At 36.0% G+C, this 20,289-nt stretch overlaps 1 pseudogene; it reads left to right on the top strand.

Moving 5' to 3' along the window:
* The first annotated feature begins 909 nt into the window (after positions 1–909).
* LOC18049693 lies at positions 910–10,567 on the top strand (annotated as a pseudogene).
* The last annotated feature ends 9,722 nt before the right edge of the window (positions 10,568–20,289 follow it).

Here is a 20,289-nt window from a genome sequence, read left to right as displayed (position 1 = left end):
ACCAAAACGCAGCGTATAGTCCTCTTAATATACCTGAATCCTCTCATTCTTCTCCAAGACCAAGAGCCATACATGATTACTCTTTCAGCCGCAGTGAAAACCCTAATCTCATTCCCGCCTCTTTGTTCCTCTCTTTTCTCTTTCAAACCCTTTTTCTCCTCTCTCTCCCCAATTCTCTCCTCGTCAAAGCTCCTCTTTCCTTCTTTCTCTCTGTCCTTTGACTGTCCCGATTCCACCTTCTAATCTCTCCAATCTCTACCCCTCAACCCAGCTCTAAAACACAATTTTTCTAAAGTGTTATCGTTTCTGCCGCGGGGGTTAAATGTTGCCGCATCTATGCATCAGCTCATTTACAACTACGCTTGGGACTCGGTGATTTGTTGTGATTCGATTAATGACAGTAAGATTCTCGATGGGTCTGCTTGTATAAAGTCGAGTTTAGTGGTTTTATTTTCTCCAATTGTCGAGTCTATGAAGTTTTTGAGTGAATTCTTCGATGTCGATGTGAGTGTGAGTGTGAGTGTTTGACCAATGTGGGATCGTTTAAGAGTAAGTTCAGTGCGTTGTTTGAGAGTGTAAATGATGCGTATTGTAGTAAGGACATTCATTTTAGTTGGGTTAACGTTAAGTGTGATCTAGGATTGGAATTAAAGTCTAGTAGTGATGCTAGTGTCAATGACTTTGGAGATAAAAATGGGTTTTTTGAGTGTGGGATTAGGGATATGGGTTGGGGGTTTTGCTCTAGTGATTCACTTGTTCATTTTGGTTTGATTTATCCAATAATCAGGGTTTCTTCATATTTGTTTGGTAGTAATAACAATTATTGTGAAGCAACATTGAGTTTTGAGATATTAGATGTTAGTGGGAAGCCTTTAGAATGCAACTGTTGTGAAACTTAAGTTGTTCAATATGGGGAAGAATAGATTTTGGGGACTATTTGGCAATGGAATCATTAAACTTCGTGTTACAACAGTGTATAGATGTAAGGAAGCTGTAAAATTTGAGGGGATGTTAATGGATCCCATTCTTGTTCGTGAGTGTTTGGGAGAGTCTATAAAAGATGAGAAAGAGAATTACAGTAACTTCTTTGTATTTAGAGTTCTTGAGATTCTGGCTGAGGAAATGGGTGAGTCTGTCAGGAGGAGGGGATCACCCATTTGGCAAATTCTGCTGTGTTTTCTTCACAGGAAAGGTTACTGGGCTTTGTTATCTTTCTTAGATAGCAATGGTGATACGCATATGGGAATCCTCTACCCTTTCACAGTTTTTTTCGGCTCTCTTATCTATTATAGATGATGAGTCCTATACTCGTAAAAATGAATTTGGTGGAGATAACTTGTCTCCATTTGTGAAGAAAATGGACAGTGACATTTGCAAATCCAATATGTCTGCTGCAATTGGGGAAGTTAAAATAAAAAATAAAAAAAGGATATACATTTGTTCTAGGATCTCACATGGAATTATTTCTGTAAGGTAGCTTCTGAAAGCAATGTGATAAAATTAGAAGAAGTCTACTTTGCCAGAGAATGCAATAGCTCAAAGAAGTTGAAATTTTTGAAGTGTTGGATGAAATAGATTGAGAAATCTAGCTACTGTTCTCAAGGCAACGAAAGTTGCAAAAGATTTGTTTTATTGCGAAATGTCAACAATGCCCATAACTACCCAAATGGCAACCAAGTGGAGCAAAAACGTAAGGGTTTTTTTTTACAAATAAACGGATTCTTGCCACCTACTTGCAACAAGTCCAAACCTTAGGGGAGGTTTTTAAAAATTACCCTAAGTATACCTTAATAAAATAACACAATGAATATTCCTATAATCATTTTACATCAAATAACTTCCTTTGATTGCCCTTGTGTTGCATCATTGATATCACGTAGAAATAAACCTGGTGGTGAAATTTCAATTTGATCATCCATGTCACGTTGACTCTCTTTCTGTTCTTCATCCTTAATTATCTCTTTTATTCTTTTTTTTTCATAAACTTTAATTCTTCCGTCAGCTATTAAATTAGGGTTTTATTCAGCTATAAATGTCCTGAATTGAAGAATCTGAACTTTTTACTATTGTTCGAATTTTCTGGCTCAAAATTATTTATTTTCATCCCGATTCTGTTTCAAGTTAATTGCTATTTATATATACCTCTTCATATTGCTAAGGTGATGCTGAAATTTGAAAATTTTGGCACTCAAATTTTTTGCTTCAGAATTGGTGCATGCCACTTTATATTAACTTTCCCATTTTTTAATTTGTATGATCCATGCGTCTTGCAGTTAATTTTTAGTGGGTCAAAATCAAGTTTTATTTTTTTTATCTAGTTACAAGAAATTCATGTATTGAACGACTTGACTTAATTTGTTTTTGTTTTTTTAACTGTTGGATTAAATAGCGATGGATATGCAAAGAAACAGAAAAAAAATAGCGACGGAGAAAAAAGTGATGGAATTGTGTGAAGCCGCGAAAAGAGCGGCAGTGGCAGCAATGTGGAAGGAGGGAGGGGCGGAGGAAGCACAGTGCCTTGATGCTTTGGATCAGCTCAAGAATTGTTCAATCACTTATCAACTTCTTGTCTCCACTCAGGTACTATTAAAGTATTAATCACTCCTAGATATATGTATTAAAGTATATAAAAATATGGATTGCTACATGTGACGTGTATCCGTATCCATTTGCTTTCAGACTGATTGAATTTGATTATACACATAGTAATTAATGAAAAATCAGAACTGTTTTTTGCTTTTTTATATCAACATATTATCGATCTCAGGTTGCAAGACATCTCGTCCCTATGCTAAAACATCCCTGTGAGAAAATCCAGCTATTTGCTATTGAGTTGATTTGGTCATAGAAAGACATGTTCTGGGACGTTGATTATGGCGATAATGATATTGTTGTGACAAAGAAAGCAAAAGTGGTCAAGAATGCCAAAGTTGAAGAAAAGTTGAAGAAGTGATTAACGGAGATCAAGGCAATGTTGTTAGAAAAACAAACACAGTGAGATAACAATTTAAATAGTAGCTAATTTAAACAACAATGAAAACCAGCAATCGGAAACAACAAATGAAGAACAGAAGAGGAAGGAAACCGAAACAAAAATATAAACCCGAGGCCTGCACAGGACAATTTCATTAAAACAGATTTACCACCTCTTGGAGTGCTTTAGGTCTGCTGGTATCTGTTTCCCAGGATACAACGGGCACGAATTTCCGGTCAAGAACGGACAGGTAATTCCGGCGAACCACAACAACGGAAAACTCGATCAGAAAAAACAGACGAAGGAGGGAAGAAAAATAACAAGTGCTCTTAGTGCTGATTTTAGTGTGTCCAAAAAACAGAAGAGGAGGTGCCTTTTTATACTCACGTGAGGATGTAACAGCTACTTTGTATTGAATTTTCGAATTCAATATATGCAATTAAATAGTTATAACAGCCAATTCAATTCACTAAATTGATTTGAAAATTGAATTCATAAACGTGTATAACAGCTAAAAAATTATTGTTATGAAGCTGTTTGAATTCAAAACGTGAAACTGTTACAACAAAAATTCAAAAGGAAATTTAAAACGTACCAAGCTTGCATGAATGATTTTGGACTGACATTCGCATACGTAGGACACGCAGGCGCACACGAGTTCAACTAAATCGGTCTTGGATTTGCACCCCCCCTGCGCACGCGCGTGTGGAGAGAGCCTTTATCCTTATAATTCTTACTCATGCATGGTTAAGTGTTTATATATAAACACTAATCCCTAGGCTTCTTTTCCCCATGTGGAATAAGCCTCATTTCCTTTCAAATTTCCAACTTCAAGGGTGAACTTTGAGAGACAATTTCTCATTCACCCAAGCACCATTTTGAGAAAATAAGATTATACTTTTGAAGTATCAACGGAGTAGAATCCGAACCTCACAAGATTTTTCACTTTCGCTAAGTGGGACCCACTCAAAATATGCCCTCAAAATAACATATATACATGCTATTTTTTCAACAATCCCCCACATGAATGAAAATTGGCAGTAAAACAAAAAACTGCTATATTTTTGACATCAAAACCATTTTTGACCTTAATGATCGAGTTTATTGGATCGATACCTAGCACAGGATAGGTAGGTGTTATTCTTTGGACCTTCCCTTGTAATAGTGTAATTACTTTACTGGCTAATCAGTAGACATGATGTCTTTGAACTGTTCTGCCATTAATGTAAACGATCATATACTACACATAGGTATTTCTCCTAACACTGTTGAGTTCTCATGGTTATGTTCGTTTTGGTCTTGAACATCTACCTAGTTCTGCAAGAGTTTCTAAGAGCTGAACCCATAATAGCTCCCTTTGAAGCGGCCCCACTTCTCTCTCACATATGTGATATCTTAATTAAGAGTAGCCCGCATTACTCCGCTCGAATTTTCCGACGCATAAGAATCATTAAGAGCATAGCTCAACCTTATTCCCCATGGGCATCACTGTTTCATCATAGGAATGGTCAATTAGGTAATCCTCTCAAGAGAATGACCCCCACAGTGATCCAACTTTAGTCTTTAACAAATAGGTTGTCCTATTGAACCTAGATCTTGGGATCTCCAGTCAACTAGGTTGGGTTTTCCTTCGTTATTGACTAATCATTCTATGGGTTTTAATCCCATTCCCCTCGATGATTTTTCTACTAGCTCTCTATTTAACCTTTTGGTTAGCGGATCCGCAATTTTATCTTTTGACCTCACATAGTCAATAGAAATAACTCCAGTAGAAATAAGTTGTCTAATGGTATTATGTCTACGACGTATGTGTCTAGACTTACCATTATACATATTGCTTTGTGCCCTACCGATAGCTGATTAACTATTACAATGTATACAAATTGTAGGCACAGGCTTTGGCCACTTTGGAATACCTTGTAAAAATTGCGTAGCCATTATACTTCTTCACCACATTTATCTAATGCAATGAATTTAGATTCCATTGTAGATCTGGCAATTACTGTCTGTTTAGAAGATCTCAATGATACAGCTGCACCTGCTAGTGTAAACACATAGCCACTAGTAGATTTTGAATCTTTTACATCAGATATCCAGTTAGCATCACTAAATCCTTCTAATACTTCTGGATACCTAGTATAGTGCAGTCCATAATTATGAGTGTATCGAAGATACCTAAGTACTCTTACGATAGCTTTCCAGTGATAAGTTCCTGGATTACTCGTATATCTACTAAGTTTACTTACCGTATAGGCTAGATCTGGTCTGGTACAATTTGTTAAGTACATCAGACTGCCTATTACTCTAGCATATTTTACTTGAGAAATACCCTCTTCTCTATTTTTCGATAGATGGATACTAGTATCTAATGGAGTTTTAGACATAGTATTATCATCTTTATTAAATTTCCCAAGAATTTTATCTACATAATGAGTTTGACTTAGAATAAGTCCATTAGAAACCCTTGAGATTTTAATTCCCAAAATGACATCTGCAAGACCCATGTCTTTCATGTCAAACTTAGACTTCAACATATTCTTGGTAGATTTAATCATGTCATCATCACTCCCAACAATGAGTATGTCATCAACATATAAACATAAAATGACATAGCAATTTTCTATTTCTTTGACATAAACACATTTGTCACACTCGTTGATCTTAAAGCCACTTGTTATCATCGTATGATCAAATTTCTCATGCCACTATTTCGGTGCTTGTTTTAAGCCATATAATGACTTTACCAATTTACAAACTTTCTTTTCTTGTCCTGGAGCTATAAAACCTTCAAGTTGCTCCATGTAGATTTCTTCATCTAAATCTCCATTTAGAAAAGCCGTCTTTACATCCATTTGATGTATCTTGAGATTGCGCAAAGCTGCAATTGCTATTATCATCCGAATGGAATTTATTCTCGTAACAGGAGAATAAGTATCAAAGTAATCAAGGCCTTCTCGTTGCCTATAACTTTTAATTACAAGCCTAGCCTTGTACTTATCGATTGATCCATCGACTTTTATTTTCCTTTTGAAAATCCAATTCTACCCCAAAGGTTTACATCCTGAAGGAAGATCTACTAGCTCCCAAGTATGATTTTGTAAAATGGATTCAACTTCACTGTTAATGGCTTCTTTCCATAAAGCGACTTCAGCTGAAGTTACAGCCTCTTTGAAGCTTTGAGGTTCACTTTCTAGCAAATACGTCAGAAAGTCTGGACCAAAAAACTTTTCTATTCTAGCTCTTTTGCTACGTCTGACCTCAATTTCTTGTTCTTGTTCTTGTTCTTCTTCTTCTTCTGGTGCTTTATCATTTTCTTCATTTTCAATTGTTGTTTCATGAAATTGTCGCAATTCTCTCGATTCCACTCTAGAATTGCAAGGAAACACATGTTCGAAAAACGATGCATTTCTTGATTCTATTATCGTATTTTTGTGGACATCTGGAACTTTAGACTCATGCACTAGAAATCGATAAGCACTACTGTTTTTTGCATAACCAATGAAAATGCAGTCAACAGTTTTTTGTCCTATTTTTACTTTTTTATTTGAAGGCACCACTACTTTAGCAAGACACCCCCACACTCGTAAGAATTTATATGAAGGTGCTCTACATTTCCATAGCTCATACGGGGTTTTATCTTCTTACTTTCGAGGTATCTTATTTAATAAATAATTAGCTGACAAAACAACTTCTCCCCACATATTCTGGGGTAACCCAGAACTTAACAACATTGCATTCAACATTTCCTTTAAAATTCAATTCTTTCTTTCTGCAATCCCATTAGATTGAGGTGAATATGGAGCCGTGACTTGATGTATGATTCCACTTTGTTCACATAGTGACATAAACGGAACACCATACTCACCACCACAGTCACTCCTTAATTCTTTGATTTTTCTATTAAGTTGATTCTCAACTTCATTTTTGTAGAGAATAAACTTTTCCAAAGCTTCATCTTTACTTTTCAATAAATATACATAGCAATATTTTGTGCAATCATCTATAAAGGTAATAAAATATTTATTACCACCTCTTGTTTGAATGGATTTAAAATCACAAATATCACTATGTATTAAATCAAGTGGTTCGGTATTTCTTTTAATTATTTGGAAAGATGACCTAGTTAGTTTTGTCTCAACACAAGTTTCACACTTATGTTCCAAATCAATTTGGAAATTGGGAATATGCTTCATGTTAATTAATTTACGTAAAGAATTAAAATTAACATGTCCTAATCTACCATGCCAAAGATTAGAAGACTCAAGAAAATAAGCAAAAGAACTAGCTTTATTATTAATTGTTGGTTTCAGAGTCATTACATTGAGCTTAAATAACCCATCATTAACATAACCCTTTCCCACATACATCCCACTTTTTTGACAAAACTACCCTATATGACTCAAACACCATTCGGAAACCATGTTTGTTCAGCAGCGATCCAGACACCAAGTTCTTCCAAATTTCTGGCACATAAAGCACATCGTTTACAGTCAGCTCTTTCCCAGAAGTCATCTTCAAAATCACCTTCCCTTGACCCTCAATCTCAGACATAGCAGAATTCCCCACGAATAGCTTCTCTCCATTGCTCACTGCTTCAAATGAAGTGAACATCCCTTTGTCCGAGCAAACATGTCTGGTTGCTCCCGTATCAATCCACCATTCTCTCGGATTAGAGCCAACCAGATTCACTTCTGAAACCACTGCAGAGAGGTTTATGTCTGAAACATGTTAAGTGATGTTTTCCACGACATTCGTCTCTCGCTTCTTTTTAGGCAACCTGCAATCCGAAACCTTGTGACCCATCTTATCACAATTAAAATATTTTCCTTGAAACTTTGTTTGCTTCTTGGAAATTCCTCCTCTCGAACCCAATTTTGTATTTTTATTTTTAGGTCCATGTTCAACAAAATTTGCCTTAGCCACAGAAATAGCCCCTCTTTTTTCTGCATTTCTGTTATCTTCCTCAATTCTGAGCTTAACAACCAGCCCTTCAATATTCATCTCCTTGCGTTTATGCTTCAAATAGCTCTTGAAATCTTTCCAAGCAGGAGGCAATTTTTCAATAATTGCGGCCACTTGAAAAGTTTCACTTGAATGCATCCCTTCTGCAAGGATATTAGATAATATAATTTGAAGCTCTTGTACTTGACTTATTACAGTTTTAGAATCCACCATTTTATAATCTAGGAAGCGACCAACAACAAACTTTTTGGTACTCGCATCCTCAGTTTTATATTTCCGCTCTAAGGATTCCCATAGCTCCTTGGCGGTTTTCTTTCCTATGTATACGTTATACAAGGAATCACTAAGGCCATTCATTACATAATTTTTACATAAAAAATCAGATTGGTTCCATGCATCAATTGCACTTGCAACTTGAAAATCCGTTTCACCCTCTTTGGGTTTAGGAGCATCCTTCGTCAAGAACCTCGCAAGGTTCAACGTGGTCAGGTAAAAGAACATCTTTTGCTGCCAGCGTTTGAAATTCTGGCCATTGAATTTTTTAGGCCTTTCCGCATGATTGACAGGAATTGCCACAGAGGTTGGTTCCTTGACAACCGATGGTGCAGCAACAGGGACATACGAAACTGTCAATGGTTTCAGTTGCCATCTCAATGATAGTTTAAATTCTGTTTTAAGATTGTTAGAAAAACAAACACAGTGAGATAACAATTTAAATAGTAGCTAATTTAAACAATGTAAACCAGCAATCGGAAACAACAAATGAAGAACAGAAGAGGAAGGAAACTGAAACATAAATATAAACCCGAGGCCTGCACAGGACAATTTCCTTAAAACAGATTTACCACCTCTTGGAGTGCTTTAGGTTTGCTGGTATCTGTTTCCCAGAATACAACGGGCACGAATTTCCGGTCAAGCACGGACAGGTAATTCCGGCGAACCACAACATCGGCAAACTCGATCAGAAAAAAAAGATGAAGAAGGAGGGAAGAAAAATAACAAGTGCTCTTAGTGCTGATTTTAGTGTGTCCAAAAAACAGAAGAGGATGTGCCTTTTTATACTCATGTGAGAATGTAACAGCTGCTTTGTATTGAATTTTTGAATTCAATATATGCAATTAAATAGTTATAACAGCCAATTCAATTCACTGAATTGATTTGAAAATTGAATTCATAAACGGGTATAACAACTAAAAAATTATTGTTATAAAGCTGTTTGAATTCAAAGAGGCCGTAACTCATGATCGGGGCCTCCGATTCCGTTTTCGTTTCGTCCCACGGGACCAGCGGTCCGGGGGCATCGAGATGGGGGGGTAGCCGCGCTTGTTCAAAACAAATACATACATAGACAGAAAAATAAGACATATCATATCACACTTAAATATTACCACTAAAAGCCTCCGACCTTCGAGCGTTTATTTTTGGGCGCGGCTGTACCCGCGACTCCCCGCGGGCACACGGAGGCCCCTCGCAAAGTCTCGCCCCATTCCGAGTCCGGCAGAAGAACTTCGCCAGCGCCCCCCACCAAATTGATTTGAAAATTGAATTCATAAACGTGTATAACAGCTAAAAAATTATTGTTATGAAGCTGTTTGAATTCAAAACGTGAAACTGTTACAACAAAAATTCAAAAGGAAATTTAAAACGTACCAAGCTTGCATGAATGATTTTGGGCTGACATTCGCGTACGCAAGACGCGCGGGCGCACACGAGTTCAACCAAATCGGTCTTGGATTTGCACCCCCCCGTGTGGAGAGATCCTCCATCCTTATAATTCTTACTCATGCATGGTTAAGTGTTTATATATAAACACTAATCCCTAGGCTTCTTTTTCCCATGTGGGATAAGCCTTATTTCCTTTCAAATTTCCAGCTTCAAGGGTGAACTTTGAGAGACAATTTCTCATTCACCCAAGCACCATTTTGAGAAAATAAGATTATACTTTTGAAGTATCAATGGAGTAGAATCCGAACCTCACAAGATTTTTCACTTTTGTTAAGTGGGACCCACTCAAAATGTGCCCTCAAAATAGCATATATACATGTTATTTTTTCAACAAATGTTCCCAAAGCATCGAAAGTTGTTAAATGCAATGATTGTATTAGGGAGATTGTAAGGAAAAACCTTTACGGTGCTCTGTCCAAGGTCTCTATCGAGGCTGCTCATGACAAAAACGTTATTGATCAAGTGAAGGCTTGCGATCCAATTCAAGTAGCTATATCGATGGAGTCTGCAATGTATGAAAAATGGGGCAGGTCTTCTGAGACCTATAAGTTCAAGTACAGACGCTTACTATTTAACTTCAATGATCCAAAAAATCATGAGTTCCGAAAGAAAGTTTTGCTTGGAGACGTTAAGCCAGAGACAATTGTCAACATGACCGCAAAAGAAATGGCTAGTGATAAAATGCAACTCTGGTATGAAAATTCAAGAAAGGGGAGAGCTGAAACTAATGGTCGAATATTTTCTAGACTTGTATCACTGAAAAATATAGTTTATGGCATTTGCAAATGCAGTCGATGTGGACATAAACGTATGTCCTTTATACCATTGAGAAGGCATATAACTTGCTTGAACTGCTATCAGTATTGGGCATCGACTAATCCTGAAATTCGGGTGCTTCCGATTTAGTTTGAAAGAAGCATCACTAAAAGACTTTAGCTATGTATATATGAAGCAGCTGCTCGTACTCTGGCGTTTGATCTTTAACATAGGGCCATTAGTGTTCTGTTTGATTCAATTTTTACTTTCTGGACATGATTTTTTTGAAGAAAAAAAATTAGTGTGACATATATTCTTACGAGAAATTTGTTAGTATTATTATTACCATCATTATCATTACAATTGGGTCCCTAGGTTTACATGTTAGAGATATGTATATAATCATTCTCAAGCGAATGTGCTCTCCTTTTTTTTTTAATGCGAATATGCTGTTAATCCGTCTAGTTTAATAGTATATCTACACTGATTCTATTAAATTTCAGGGTTTAACAGCATATCCACATGAAAGATAAAAAAATGAGGGCGCCTGAACTCGATAAGAACTATATATATTAAAAAATGTTCCAATATAAGATCCTGGACTTCGTTAAAATTTGAGAAAATTATTCAGTTATATGTTTTAATAATAAAATATTTGGGAAACGTATGAGACATTATACTATTAAACTATATGGTTTAATAGCTTTCCTAAACTTCAATAAAATTCCAAATCCTAGATGAGATCAACACACAAGTAAATACATGGGAGAGATTTGTACCCTTTATAATCTTCACAATTGTTTACACTTATTTGCGACTCTTAATTGATCATTGATACACTTAAGGTCAAAATAAAATGAAATAAATGCAAAAACACTTTCTAATTATGAGAGTCATGAATACTTTTTCCTATTGTAGGGTGTTCTATACCTACTGCTACTAAATCCAATTTTAGTGGTTGAGATTTTTTATGTATGGGGTATCGACTTCATGGGTCCCTTTCCCCCTTCTTTTGGCCATCAATACATATTGGTTGCTGTTGACTACGTATCGAAATGGGTAGAACAATTCCATGTAGAACCAATGATCACAAGGTGGTGATAGGATTTTTGAAAAGCAACATTGTTTCACGCTTTGGATTTCCACAACCAATGATCACAGGGCTCCCCACCACGTGCAGCCAACCAAAAAAAATAAAAAGTTTTGGAGGCAGTTGGATTGAAATTACGGATTGGAACAACGCCGTATATATGTGTGTAACGTTGATCTAGCTTAGAATCCTTTACCTTATTAAAGTTCAAGAAAATTATTATACCGTAATAACTTTTTGATATCGTTTAGGATCCTTAGTTTTATTTTAAGTCTATAATTTTTAATTTACTGGAATCATGTATCTATACCTACTATAAAATAGGTAAATAGGGAATGAGAGTGGGGAGGGGGAATCATTCCCCACACGGGGATTCCCCATCCTCTTCCCACTAAATTTACTGGGGAATGAGGTGGGGAATGGAGGTGAAAATTTTTAGTGGGGAGGGGAATGGGGTATGACTCCCCACCCTCACTCCACCCCATTGCCATCCCTAAATTTGACATAATGTTGAATAAGATTTATTTACACAATTATAAACATATATATAATATTTTTATTGTGTATATGTAATAATTGATAACAAAAATAATATTTTATATTATTAATTTTATTTTTATTTTGTTATCTCAATATAATTTATAATAATAATATCTTTAAAGTTAGTGACTTTCTTTGCTAATTAATAAGGATAATTTTTTATTTTTATAATATATATGTATGTATATATATATATATATATAATTATATTAAATATAAAACTAATTCTTAAAATCAGAATATTGAAAAGCCACTCTTTCTCTTCTTTCCAAAATTTGTTGTAAGATGGGATAATTTTGCTAAAATTGACTTCTAAGAAAATTTACCCAACATTAAAATTAGTTTTTAGCTTTTTATAATCACTTTTGACTGGTTTTGAGTCTCCAAAAAGGAAACACCTATACCCCAATGGTTTGAGAAAATAATCACAAAGACCCCCAAGTTTTCCAAAAGCCAAAAAGGGACACCATAGAAAAATGACTTTAAAATTTTTTAACTAATACAAATTTAATATAAATAATATAATCTATTAAGTAGACTAATAATATTAAATTATATTTTATATTTAAAATAATATTAAAATTTTTAATTATTATATTTATTTTAATAACATATTTATATTTATTATAAAGATTTACATTTTACAATTAACAAAATATCTCCGTATTAATAATATTAAAGGTATTTTTTTACAACATATTCAAAAATAGTTTCAATTTAAATTTATTTATTTTAATATTATATTTCTATTTATTATTAATATTACTTTAATATAATAAAAATATTTTTAAATATTAAATTTATATTAAAATGTACATATTATTATATTTATTTTAATGTCATATTTCTATTTATTATGAAATTTAGACGTCAATTTTTTTTGGGTTTAGAGAGTCAATGAATATTATACTCAAAAGGAGGTCATGATATCCCTTATAGAAAATTTAAGGATCTTTATAACTATTTCTCCAAACCTTGAGGGTAGATATCCTTTTTCCTCCCAAATGTAATCTCGAACAGGCCTTTAGAGCAACATATGGCAGCTGGTAAGATATGCTACTAGTTTGTTTGTATTGCACCATAGAATCACTTAGAATGTAAGATACTTAATTAGAGAGTAAAAAATTTCCAAGCACTTGCTAAAAAAATTATCAATAACTCATTGATTTTATTTGTTGGTACCTCCTTCCATTAGTTAAAGGTGGAGGATCCGAGTCTTCCCAAGTGAATGTGAGAGTTTAAACTATTGTAATTTTTTCCATTAGATTTCTAAATTGGATTTTTTTGTACTTTTTTTTAAAGGATTGCTTCTAGGCTTGTTTTTATACTATTGTAGGTGATGGGTTTTTTTTTTTTTTTTTTACCTTCACACATATTTGTGGTTTGTGGAGAACTTGCCACGATTGTTGGCCTCGAATCGGAAGGGGTGAGTATCTGAAAAAGACACTCTAATACCCAAGTTAGTGTTTAATCAAGATTAAAGAAAGAAGAAAGATGGAGAATATGGTTTTCTCTGTCTAAGTATGAACAATGCTTTTGGAAGCCAAATACCCCTCCAGATTCAAGGCCAACGATCGTGACAATTTCTCCGCAAACTATAAATATATGTGAAGGTAAAAAAATCTAACACCTTCATTGGCACCGTCTATGGGGAAAAGTGGATTGATAGTAGGAATTAAAAGAAACAAGAAGGCACCAAGTAAATTTCTTTCTTAAGCATAGAACTTCTTTAAGTGAATGACGTTCCAAGCAATAGGGACCTTTTTTCCCATCAAGCGTTTGAATCTTGTAGACTTCTTTGCCAAGTGCATTCTTGATTTGGGATGGTCCTTCCCACTTTTCCACCATCTTTCCAGTATTGACCTCTTTCCTAACATCCATTGCTACTCTGAGGACAAGTTCCCCCTTCTTGAATTTTCGGAACTTGACGTGCCTTGTATAGCATTTGAATTCGTTGTTTATAAGCAGCCATGTGTACTACAGCTGCGTCTCGAGCTTCATCAACCAAATCCTTGTCCAGTAATAGGGAGGCATTGTTTCAGCAAGCTGAGTGAGTTTAGACCTCAATTTTGGGAGGGTAGTTTCCATTGGGAGTATAGCTTTTATGCCGTAGACAAGGGAATAAGGTTTGTTCCCTGTTGGTCGCCTTTCCGATGTTCTATAAGCCCGTAGGACATTCGAAAGCTCCTTTAACCATAGCCCCTTCCGACTTTCCAGCTTCTTTTTTAGATTGTCAAAAATGGTTTGGTTGGTGATTTCCGCTTGTCCATTTTCCTGCGGATAGCTGCAGGATGAAAATCTATGCTCTATTCCTTGCTCTTGACAAAGTTTTTCCATATAAGCATTCTGGAATTGCTTTCCATTATCAGAAACTATGATCCGCAAAAGACTAAATCTAGTGATGATATTGGATTTGAGGAATTTGGTTACTTCTTTACTTGTGATACTTGAGTAAGCAGAAGCTTCAACCCATTTAATAAAATAATTGGTTGCTAGAAGTACGAATCGTACTCCTCCTGGAGTAGGTGGTAGTGGGCCCACAATATCCATTCCCCACGGACGGCACCAATGAAGGAGGTTGGAATTTACCTTCACACGTATTTTTGATTTGTAGAGAACTTGTGGCGCTTGTTGAACTCGAATCCAGTGAGTTGGGTACCTGAAAAAGGCACTACGACGCCCAAGTCAGTATTTGATTTAAGATTTAATGGGAATAAGAACAATAAATAAGGTTAAATTTTTCTCTTTTGAGGGATGAATACTGCTCTTCTTTTTTTGGCTCAGGAGGGATCTCCCTTTTTCTTAGTGAGATGATCCCTATTTATAGATGATAGGTGACATGGGTTTAGAGTTCTATCTTAGTCTCTCTCCCTGATGACACATGTCACCCACTATTTTTGCACACATGGATGTGAATTTGATCGTAGGGAAATAAACATGTTTATTCCATATATACCTCATTTATTTTGTTCCTATGTGCTTCCTTATTCTTATGATCTTGGGCGTGGTCATAGATTGGATATTATTTATTTATTTATTTATTTTTCCCGGATAGCTTCTTTTTTTTTTTTATATGGACACTTGGTGTAATTGGGTGACTATAAGTCATGGCACCTACAACTATACAGCTGTATTTTAGATAATATTAAGGGGAAAAAAGCACCGTACCCAATTTCGGTCTACTTAAAGAGAATAGAAGCCTTCGGGCCGACATGCGGCAAGTTGCTCATGCGGAAAAAAAAAAACAAAACAAAACATCGTATTTAGGCGGCGCCACACTACAAATAATGTTAATTGATCTTAATAGATCTCGAATTGTAGAACATCAGTAGTACTATAATTATAATTCCCAATAAAACTGTGTCTAAGCAAATTTATTATCCAATTCGTCTGCATAAAGACTAAAGAACCCTTCGCGCCGACATGCCGTAACTTACTCATGCAAAACCCACCGTATTTAAAATCTCTGTCTAAATTATAAAGGCACCGAAACCCAATAATCTGCAGAAGACAAACAAAGTCTCATTTAAATTTTGCCAAAGCAAATCGCAATGACAATAGAATCTGAGCCACTCAACAAGGTAATTCTTACCATAATGTCATCTGATTTATTTCTTAAAGCTTTATCTTAAAATTAAAAATAATTATAATAGTCTCTACTCTACCATATTTACTTTATTAGAAGCCCATGATTTTTAATTAGGGTTTTTATATGTTGCTTTATTGCTTTTAGCTGAAACAATAATATTTGATTTTTTTATTTTTTGTCCCCTTCTGGCATGTTAGTGTATCGAGAGAGACAATAATGGTATGGAACGGATTTCGCTTCTGATTAGAAATAAGATAAGTAAAACAAAAATTTGGGTAGTGATTATACTTGTGTTTTGCCCTTAATAAATCAAGGAAAAACTAGAATTGATGATCGCATTAGCGAACTACCGGATGATATTCTTGTAAATGTGTTATCACGATTGACTATGAAAGAAGAAGTACACGCCAGCGTCCTATCACGTTGATGGAGATGTTTGTGGAAGTTCTTTTCTGTCAAAAATAGCTGCTGCAAATCTAGAAGCCAACCGTTCTAGATGCAGCCCATTTTGAATACTACCATTTGTTGAAGAAGAAAGAAGAATTCAGTAGCAGTAATTTTGGAATGAAGAAAAAAGAAGAAAAAAGAAAATGGAAGAAGAAGAAGGGTGCCGCCCAAGAAAAAAATAATAATAAATTTAATTGCCAATTTTGGCTATAAATAGTGAGGCTCCCTCCTCATTTTATTCACTCTATTTCTTTAAGTTTCTCTTCTCTATTTTGAAAAGAAAAAGAGTTGGTGAGAGTATTTTTAAGAGTTTTAGCAAACTCTTGAGTAATTAGTGAGTGAGAGATTGGGTGTATTGGGGGTCTGGATAGTGAGCCAAAATATTACAATACTTGTAATCCTCATATTACTAGTAAAATATTTTTCTTTTGTCTTCGCCCGTTGACGTAGGCTAAAAGTCGAACCACGTAATTTCCCGGTGTCCTCTTTCTGCTTGTTCTTTATTTTTCTTTCAATTTCATTTTAGTTGTGACCCTTTTTCACCCATCAATTTCCTAACATTTTCTGGTTGTTTGGATTTTGAAGATCCACTAGCAATGGCTGATTTGGAGTCCCATTTGGATATGCGAAGTGAGGCACTTGATGTAGAAAGGAAGAAGTTTATAAGTAAGGTCAATTTTGTTTTGAGATCACTTCAATGTCAAACTTGTTAGGAAATTGGTGGGTGAAGCAGATACGCAGCTAAAATAAAATTGGAAGACAATAAAGAACAAGCACAAAAGAGGACACCAGAAATTATGTAGTTCAGCTTTTAGCCTACGTCCACGGGCGAAAACAGAAGGAAAATATTTTACTAGTGAAAATGAGTTACAAGTATTGTAGTATTTTAGCTCACTACCCAAAATCCCAATACACCCAAACTCTCAAAACACTAATCACTCAAGAGTTTATTAAACTCTTAATACTCTCACCTCTCTAAAGGAAGGAAATGCTTCTCTCTCGATGGAATACATCAGCTCTTCATTTGCACTTCTATTTATAGCAAAATGATGGCCAAGAAAGTCAAACCGTGTTCCTCCTTTTCAAAACCGTGTTCCTCATTTTCTTCTTCAAACTGCTTTTTTTTCCATTTTCCTCTTCAAGCATTTCGGCCCATTTTCAACATTTTTAGAAGAGTGGTGGCCCATATTCAACATTTCTCCCACTTCGAGATTTGATTGAGAACCAATCAATCTCCACACCATCATTTCTGCTTCACCATAATCATGTTGCCTACGTTTCTACTAGGCCACAAGAGGATTTTCTCCAGATAAACTTGTCAGCATTGATTGGCTTGGTCAAAACATCTACTAGGTTCTCCTTTGTATGGATTTTCTGTAAATCCACACTTCCGTCTTCCACTACTTCTCGAACGAAATGATACTGAACTCCTATGTGCTTTGTCCTGGAATGAAAGGTTGGATTCCTTGCAATGTGTAAGGCACTCTGACTGTCACAATACACAAAAAATTTTTCTTGTTTGTGCCCGAGGTCCTCCAATAACCTTTGTATCCAAATAGCTTCCTTGCAAACTTGTGTAGCTGTCATGTACTCTACTTCTGTTGTAGATAAAGCCACAACGGTTTGCAGTTTCGAAACCCAGCTTACGGCTGATCCCGCAAGTGTAACCACATAGCCAGTAGTGGATTTCCTTTTATCAAGATCTCCTGCAAAATCTGAATCAACATAGCCCTTGACAGTAAACTCTGATCCTTCATAACATAATGTAACATCTGAGGTTCCTTTGATGTATCTCAGAATCCTCTTCACACCTATCCAATGCTCGCCACCAGGATTCGCCATGTATCGACTGACTGCTCCCACTGCTTGTGCAATGTCCGGTCTAGTACATATCATAGCGAACATCAAACTTCCCACTGCTAATGCATACGGTACTCGAGACATCTCCTTCCTCTCTACTTCATTGCTAGGACACATACTTGAGGATAATTTGAAATTAACAGGAAGTGGGGTAGAAATTGACTTACAATCTTGCATGTTGAAGTGTCGCAAGATTTTCTTCAAGTAGTTCTTTTGTGAAAGCCAAATCTTCCTATTATTTCTGTCTCGGTGAATTTGCATCCCTAGAATCTTGTCTGCTGGTCCCAAGTCCTTCATTTCAAACTCCCTAGCCAATTGTACCTTCAATTCTTAGACTCGATCTTTGTTGGGGCCTGCTACGAATATGTCATCCACATACAACAACAAAATAATGAAATCATTATCTTTAAACCTTTTGTAATATGCATAATGGTCTGAACTGAGTCTGTTGTATCCAAGGCTCATGATGAATGAATCAAATCTCTTATACCAACACCTCGGTGCCTGTTTGAGACCATATAGAGATTTGTTCAACCAGCAAACTAAGTTCTCAATTCCTGTTTCTGCAAAATCTTCTGGTTGGAGCATATATATTTCTTCTTCAAGTTCTCCATGAAGAAATGCAGTTTTCATATCTAACTACTCAAGATGTAAGTCAAATATAGCACACATCGCCAAGACTACTCTAACTGTTGTGAGTCGAACCACTGAAGAAAATATCTCGTTGAAGTCAATACCTTCTTTCTGAGCATATCCTTTCACCACTAATCTTGCACGATACCGCTCCACTTGGTCATTGCCATCACACTTGATCTTGTAGACCCATTTGTTTCCAATGACTTTTCTTCCACGTGGTAGTGATACAAGTTCCCATGTCTTGTTCTTGTGTAGAGCCTCAATTTCTTCCTACATTGCTGTCATCCACAAAGCAACATCTGAGCTGTTTAAAGCTTTATGGAAAGTTGAAGGCTCTCCATCCTCTGTTAAAAGACAGTATGCAACGTTGATCTCTGTGACATACTTCTAGAGCCTCGGACTCGACTGGTTCTTGTTCATCGTGCTCTGGTGCTACTTCAGAAGAATCTGAATCTTCTGGATTATTTTCCACATATACCGGTATAGTCTCTGACTTTTCTTTTACACTGCTATCATCCTCATCTCTCATTTGCAGTTAACCTTCTATAAAGATAACATCTCTGCTGATGACGATCTTGTGGGTAGTGGGGTCCCACAGACGATACCTCTTTACTCCATCAGCATACCCCAAGAAGATACATCTTTTAGATTTTGGATCCAGCTTTGTTCTTTCTTGGGCATTGTACATCACGTACACAGGACATCCAAATGCATGTAGGTAGGAATAATCAGCTGGCTTTCCAGTCCACATCTCCATTGCTGTCTTCAGCCCAATAGTTCTAGATGGCGATCGATTTACTATATAACAGGCAGTTTTGGCTGCTTCTGCCCAGAATGAATTGGGTAGACCAGCAGTCCTCAACATAGCTCTTATCTGTTCTATAAGAGTTCTATTAATCCGCTCTGCCACTCCATTTTGTTGAGGAGTATATGCCACCGTGAACTGCCTCTGAATATCTTCTTGCTTACAGAAAGCAAGAAACTCGCCGTCTGTATACTCTCCACCATTATCTGTCCTTAAGCACTTGATCTTTTTACTAGATTCAAGTTCCACCCGCACTTTGTATTCTTTAAACACTGGAAATACATCTGACTTTTTCTTAATTGGATACACCCAACATCTTCTGGAATAATCATCAATGAAAGTCACCATGTACTTTGCATCTCTCATGGATATATCCGGTGATTCCCAAACATCAGAATGAATTAAGTCTAGAATGCATGTACTTCTAGCAATAGATCTACTGAATTTTAATCTATGCTGCTTACTTGTAACACAATGCTCGCAAAATAGTAAACTTATCGATTTGAGCCCCATAAGTAATTTTCGCTCAGAGAGAATCTTCAAACCTTGTTCTGACATGTGACCAAGTTTGAGATGCCACATCATCGTTGACTCTTCTCCATTTGATGCGACACATGCATCAGCCTCCTGTAGTGTTTCTCCTTTAAGTATGAATATATTAGCACCGATCTTTTCTGCCTTCATCAATACAAGCGCTCCTTTAACAATCTTCATAATTATATTCTCCACATGAGTTTTGCACCCATGATTGTCTATTTGTCCCAAAGACAATATATTTTTCTTCAGGCCGTTGACATGTCGTACCTCCCCAATTGTGCGAATTGTACCATCAAACATTTTTATTTTGATAGTACCAATACCAGTAATTTCCAAGGCATGATCATCTCCCATATATACAGATCCTC

Source organism: Citrus clementina, unplaced genomic scaffold (assembly GCF_000493195.1).
Source record: "Citrus clementina cultivar Clemenules unplaced genomic scaffold, Citrus_clementina_v1.0 scaffold_3, whole genome shotgun sequence".
NCBI lineage: Eukaryota > Viridiplantae > Streptophyta > Magnoliopsida > Sapindales > Rutaceae > Citrus > Citrus x clementina.
This window is presented reverse-complemented; position numbering and strand designations above follow the sequence as displayed.